This window comes from Mustela nivalis (genome assembly GCF_964662115.1).
Source record: "Mustela nivalis genome assembly, chromosome: 1".
NCBI lineage: Eukaryota > Metazoa > Chordata > Mammalia > Carnivora > Mustelidae > Mustela > Mustela nivalis.
Window position 1 is genome coordinate 208030131 of NC_139020.1, and position 7505 is coordinate 208037635.

The window sequence follows — 7505 nt, forward strand, 5'->3', positions numbered from 1 at the left end:
TGGGCCCTGATGAGACGTGGGTAGCAGGCATTTCAGAGGAAAAACGGTGCTTGTAGACATCGAGACACACACACACCCACCCCGCACACACATTTGAATTAATTTAACGAATGTTTGTCAAATTATCTGCTTCTTGGAATATGTGGAACTAAAAATTTGCACGTAGGAGTGACCATCTCCTCCCGGACTGCGGGTCACGTTCCCGTCTAGAAGCGTGTCCTTTCACGACTTTCTCTAAAAGGTCACTGAAATAAAGAGCCCAAGAACCAGGTGCAGAGGGCCCGAAAATGAGGATGCACAGGAGGGTGAGAAAATGCAGGAGCAAGGGAGTATGGGAAAATGCAGGATGCAAATGAGGGCTTGAAAATGTGGGCAGAAGTGCACAGGAAAGGGTTGGTGCTCAAAGAAGGCGGGAAAATGAAGGATAAATAAGTGCGGGGAGGGGGTGCCTGGGTGGCTTAGTGGGCTAAAGCCTCTGCCTTCGGCTCCGGCCCTGATCCCAGGGTTCTGGGATCGATCCCCACATCGGTTCCCTGCTTAGCAGGGAGCCTGCTTCCTCCTCTCTCTGTCTTTCTGCCTCTCTGCCTACTTGTGATCTCTGTCTGACAAATAAATAAATAAATAAATAAAAGTAATGATTAAAAAAAAATAAGGGCGGGGAGGATGAGAGGCCCACTGGAGGCTGAAGGAGAGCTGACCCTGCCAAAGCCAGAGGAACACAGGACCCTTAGGTGGAGGCGTGAGGTACCTCCCCCAGGCCCCGCCCCCGCGGCAGCCCCGCGCAGAAGCCCCGCCCCCCCGCCCCGGCTTACCTGCAAGGACCAGGCGTGCGTCTCGGCCTCTCGCGCCCCCTGGCGGCCATCAGCGGAAAGCGCGGCCGTACGTGGGCCCCTACTAGAGTCTCCCAGCCAAGCCCCCGCCGAGTGCGCCTAGGTGCCCTAGACCCACCCGGGTCAGCGGGATGAAACGGAGTGTGTCTGTGACGCACCCTGCAAGTCCCCCTAACCCACGCCAACTGAATTGGTGCAAAGAAACAGAATTGTGCAGGCATCTGGCGAATTACAAATTGTGCAAGCATCCGGCAAATTGTAAAATGTCAGATGCTCGGCAAAAAAACCAAACAAACAAACAGAGAAAATTAGTGCAATCTATCAGTGATAGTTCAGAGGTTCTAGAAAACCGTGAAAAGCTTCTTTTGAAGGGAAGCTACAGACCCATTAGGAAGACATTTAAACATTATTGTAGAAATAGAACTACTCCAATATTTGCTTAAGAATAGAGATTAAGGTGTGTTAAGATAGTCCTAATTTGGTTCTCCCCCGCCTGGTCTCCTTCGTTTTATTTTAGGAGATTTTTTTTTTTAAGATTTTATGTATTTATTTGAGGGAGAGGGAGAGAGCATGAGTTGGGGGAGGGGCAGAGGGAGAGGGAGAAATTGACTCCCCACTGAGCAGGAAGCCCGATGCAGGGCCCCATCCCAGTACCCTGGGATGATGACCTGAGCCAAGGGCAGATGCTTAACCAACTGAGCCACCTAAGGTGTCCCTAGGAAATGTTTTTCAAAAGCATCGCAACCAAGAAAATCAAGCATCTTAAATACACAATACACACACGTTGGTGCCCTCCCCCCTCCCCAGTACCCCATTATGCTGAGCCCACCAACGGGAGCCTCAGGGGATAGGTTCACTTCGTTTATTGATCATGCAAAATCAACAGCATTGATATATTTGTGCATTTAGGTCCTACAAAACCTGGACCCGACCCTAACAAGGGGCTATTTTATGGGTTAAGTTATTTTAGTAATAATCACTGGGGACAGAGGTGAGAAGTCAGAAAATACTACCCAACAGAAAAGTCTGGAAAGAAAGCAGGAAAGAAAGATCGGTTTTTCCTGAGGTCTCTCTTCTTGGCTTGCTGATGGACATCTTTTCTATGGCCTTCACGTGGTCTTCCCTCCAGGAGAATCTGTCTCTTAATATTCGTCTTGAAAAAAAAAGATTTGGAGGGTATGTGCTATGGTGAATGCTGTGAAGTGTGTAAACCTGGCGATTCACAGACCTGTACCCCTGGGCCTAATAATACATTGTATGTTAATTAAAAATTTTTTGAAAAAGAAAAAAAGAGATTTTATTTATTTATTTGAGAGAGAGCACAGGCAGGGGGAGGAGCAGAGGAACCAGCAAACTCCCCGCTGAGCAGAGAACAAGACATGGGGCTTGATCCCAGGACCCTGAGATTATGATCTGTACCAAAGTCAGACACCTAATAGCCTGAGCCACCCAGGCAGCCTCTTAATCCTTCCTATGACGACACCATTCATATTGGATCAGGTTCCATCCATAGGAACATCGTTTTACCTTCATTTATCAATATTGGTCCATCGGTTGTAAGTAATTGATCACGAATGCAAGACGTTAATAATAGGGCAAGCTGCGGGTTGAGGAGAAAGGAGACATGTAGTAACTCTCTGTGCTTTACATTCAATTAGTCTTCAAGCCTAAAACTTTTAAAAAGTAAACTCTATTAATTAAAAGAAAAAGAAAAAAGAAGGGGTGCCTGCATAAGCTCAGTCAGTTAAGCATCTCACTTGTGATTTTGGCTCCATTCATGATCTCGTAGGTCGTGAGATCGAGTCCCTGTGCCTGGTTGCATGTTCAGCAGGGGGTCTAACTGGGATTCTTTCTCTCCTTCTCCTTCTGCTCCTCCCCCGACAAATAAATGAATAAATAAAATGTTTTTTAAAGAAAACACTGGTGGTGGCATCTGTTTTTTGCTCCAAACTCATTTATGTAATTTGACTTTTTTTTAAGTCTTTTTTAAAATGAGGAAATGAAACACAAATGCAGAAAACTCCATAAAACACATATGCCTTCTAAATGGGACAAGTGAATCATGACAAAGCAGACAACATTGCAAGCATGTTTTGTAACTTTGTGTAAAAAATATAGTACCGTAGGTATGATTTTTTATAACTTGCTGGGAAGGCAGTGCGGTGTGTTCCTCTGCTCTGTGGGGAGCCTGCTTCCCTCTCTCTCTCTGCCTGCCTCTTTGCCTACTTGTGATCTCTGTCTGTCAAATAAACAAATAAAATCTTAAAAAAAAAAAAAAAAGAAAGAAAGAAAGAAAATGGAAATCTTGGGGCACCTGAATGGCTCAGTCGGTTAAGCATCTGACTCTTGATTTCAGCTCAGATCAGGTATCAGGGTCGTGAGTTGGAGCCCCGTGTTGGGCTCCATGCTCAGCAGGGAGTCTGCTTCTCCCTCTTCCTCTGCCCCTCCTCTCACTGGTGCTCACTCTCTCCCTCAAATAAATATATAAAATCTCTAAGAAAGAACATGGAAATCTCTTCTCTGCTAGTCATTCACTGGGGGCCCAGGGTTGTTTTGAGATCAATGAAATCATAAATCCCCATTTTACAGATGGATAAACTGAGGCATGAAAGTCTAAACACCTTGGTGATGTCACATATAGGAAGTGGTGAAAGTCAGATTTTGATCCCCGGGTCTCAATCTTAACCACGACATAGACCTTTTGGTGGTTGCAGGACCCCTGTCCAGCTCTCTGCCCATGAGGACATACATATAGTCTTTCTTACGTTAAAATATAGAATCCAGGGGCGCCTGAGTAGCTCAGTGGGTTAAAGCCTCTGCCTTCAGCTCAGGTCATGATCCCAGGGATTCTGGGATCGGGCCCTGAATCAGGCTCTCTGTTCCACAGGGTGCCTGCTTCCTCCTCTCTCTCTCTGCCTCTACCTACTCGTGATCTCTGTTAAATAAATAAATAAAATCTTTTAAAATATATATATATACAATCCATCACAGCCTTGGAAGTTCAATGGTGTGGAAAAACCATCCCAACACAGCAGATTCCAAAGTTGGGTTTTCAGAGCAATCATAACCTTTCTTAAAAATTTTTAAAAATTTTATTTATTTATTGGATAGAGAGATCACAAGTAGGCAGAGAGGCAGGCAGAGAGAGAGGGGGAAGCAGGCTCCCCGCTGAGCAGAGAGCCCAATGCGGGGCTTGATCCCAGGACCCTGAGATCATGACCCGAGCCGAAGGCAGAGGCTTAACCCACTGAGCCACCCAGGCGCCCCCCCCTCAATCATAACTTTTGAAAAGAGCAGAGCAGATACCTGTTCTGTAGAGAAAAACATCCAGAACGAAAGCCACAAAAGCATCAGCATTGGTGAGCGGCTGAACAGCTTATTTTTGTTCCTACGTGGTCTTTTCTGAAAATGTTCTCAAATTGCCTATGATGAGCATATATTCCTTCGGTGTGTGGGAAAAAAAAATTGTGGGTTTTTTTTATTTTTTGAAGATTTGTTTATTTATTTGAGAGAGATAGAGAGCACCAGGGAGGGGGGCAGAGGGATGCAGAGAGAATCGCGAGCAGACTCCACGCTGAGTGGGGAGCTGACAGGGCTTGATCTCACGACCCTGAGATTAGGACCTGAGCCAACGCCGAGACCTGGTCGCTTACCGACTGTGCCACCCAGGCGTCCCAGAAAAAAAAAAAAACTGTTTTTAAGAAAATGGAAGAATGCTGTGATTGTAAAAGGAGACCCCAGGGGACCCAAGGACAGGTGCCCAGGCTGAGTGACCGGTGCTGTCTTCAACCAGGACCACTGTATTCTTGGAAGGGTTTTCCCACCCTCTCAGCAGATGCTCCTTGCTGTCTGGTGGGGGTTTTGTGATATCGGAAAACCACGACCTAATCTTTGACCACAGAAGTAAGAGAGAATTTGCAGAAACACAAACACAGCGCTGGCCCGAAACTCCACTATGATCTCAGGCATCCTGGACAACAATCCACCCCAGCACTGGAATCCCCTCTGCGGGCCGCTCGCCAACTGCTTTTCGGTCCTTGTCTCTTAAAAGAACCGAGGGAGTTGGTGTGTCCGATGCTTGGAGCCTTTACTCTGCACCAGTGTTGAACTCAGCGGCATCTCCTCTTCTGTCTCGGGAGGTAGGCGCTCTCATTCTTCTGTTTTACCGTCAATACTCTGGGGGGCCTAGTGGGGGGACAGCCTTGCATTCCAGGCCACACTACTAAGATCTGAAGCTGTCTTCTGAGCCCAAAGCCAGGGGCTCCTTCCCGATGGGTGGAATCTGCCTGTTCACTAATGCATTCAACTTTTCATCCAGGGAGCATCCACTGAGCGCCCAGTGGATACCAACCGCTGTACCAAACCAAACAGTTGCTGCCCCCTCCCGTCACAGACTCAGATACTCGAGGGACCCAGGCGTGTAAACAGACAATGACAACATTGGATCCGGGATGACAAGGATCTCACTACCCAACAAAGCAACCTGGTCCATTATTGGTGGACCCCAGTGTGAGCCCCTTATTCCTTGGGCCTGGAAGTCCTCAGATGTCCACAAGCCAAACGGAACTTTGACCTTCCAGCTGTCCCCTTGGAGTTCTGGCCTTATATCCAAATTGCTGTCTCCTTCTCCTGGGCCTGGCTTCGGGAGTCTGCCCGCGGTGGCCTCTGACCCTTCATCCTCAGTCCTTCTAACACCTGAAGACCATCAAGACATCACTTGACACTTTTTTTAAATGATTTTATTTATGTATTTGGGAGAGAGAGAGTGTGCACAAGTGGGGGCGGGGGCAGGGGCAGAGCAAGAGGGAGAAGCAGGCTCCCCCTTGAGCAAGGAGCCCGATGCAGGGCTGGATCCCAGAACCTTGGGATCATATGCTGAGCAGAAAGCAGATGCTTAATAAACTGAGCCACTCAGGTGCCCTCACCTGACACTTTTATGTGTTTAATGTGGGCAGGTGTGGCAGCTGACGCCAATGCCTAGCTTCTTTTTATTTTTTAAAAATTTTTAGGGCGCCTGGGTGGCTCAGTGGTTAAGCCGCTGCCTTCAGCTCAGGTCATGATCTCAGGGTCCTGGGATCGAGTCCCACATCGGGCTCTCTGCTCAGCAGGGAGCCTGCTTCCTCCTCTCTCTCTCTCTCTCTCTCTCTCTCTGCCTGCCTCTCTGCCTACTTGTGACTTCTCACTGTCAAATAAATAAATAAAATCTTTAAAAAAAAAAAATTTATATTTTTTCAGTGTTCCAAGATTCATTGTTTATGCACCACACCAGTGCTCCATGCAATACGTGCCCTCCTTAATACCCACACCAGGGCCGGCTTCTTTTATTAAAAAACAAAATGAAGGGAAGCCTGGGTGACTCAGTGGGTTAAGCCTCTGCCTCTGGCTCAGGTCATGGTCTCAGGGTCAGGGGATCTAGCCCCGCATCAGGCTCCTTGCTCAACAGGGAGCCTGCTTCCCCCCACCCCTGCCTGCCCTTCCGCCTGCTCGTGATCTTTCTCTGTCAAATAAATAAATAAAATATTAAAAAAAAGAAGAAGATGAAGAAGTAGAAGAAGGGGTCCCTGGCTGGCTCAGTGGGTTAAGCGTCCAACTCTTGGTTTTGGCTCAGGTCATGAGCTTGGGGTCCAGGGATCAAGCCACACATCAGACACTGTGCTGCTGGTCCTGGAGCCTGCTTGGGATTCTTCTCTCCATCTCCCCCTGTCCCTCCCCTACTTGCTTGCACTCTCTCTCTAACAAAAGAAAAAAAAAAAAAAGATTTAAAAACCAAAATGAAGTCTGGCCATTTTTCATCACACCAATAGGCTGTGCTTTCTAGTGTCACAGATACAAATACCTAGAAGAGGCTGGCTTACAGAGACAGGGGAGCGCAGAGAATGGGAAGTCATTGCTACAGGAGAGCAGAACTGCTTGGGGCAATGAAAAATTTTGGAAACGGGGTGTGGTGGCCCCGCACTGTGAATGTAATTAACACCACGGAATTACACACTTAAAATTAGTTCAAATGGCCAATTTTATCTGATATGTATTTTACCACGATTTTAATAGAACATTAAAAGTAACCCAGTGTAAAATATCCAGTTGTAGAACCTAGTGTAAAAATATCCAGTTGTAGAAATTGATCGCAACCTAGTACAAGTCCCTTAGTCCCGTATAGTCCTCCAGATTTGTCTACCTTACTTTAAGCTTTATAACTTCTTATTTTGAACCATCTAGGTCCTCTCCATGCCACACCTCACAATCACAAGTTTTCCTGTCTACTCTATTCAGTGCTTGGTACACAGCAGGAGCTTGAAAAATACCCATGACTCTTCATTCGAGCGTCTGGCTGTGGGACCGAGATCCATTGCTTGGCCTCAAGGTACCAAAGTCTTATCTGCAAAATGGGCTCAGGAAGTGTTTTCACATGAGGGTGTGGAGAAATTCCCGCATTCACTGCTGGGCAGGTTGTGCACTGGGGCAGCCCCCGGAAAAGCAGTCCTGCGTTTCCTCAAGGCGTTAAGCCTAGAATTACCATAGGGCCTGTCTGGATATGCACCCACACATACACCACAAATACCTGTACTTGAATATTCTGAGCACCGTGATTCATAACCAACAAAGGCAGAAACAATCCAGAGGTGTTTGGGTAGCTCAGTGGGTTAAGCATCCAACTCTTTTTTTTTTTTTTTGGAT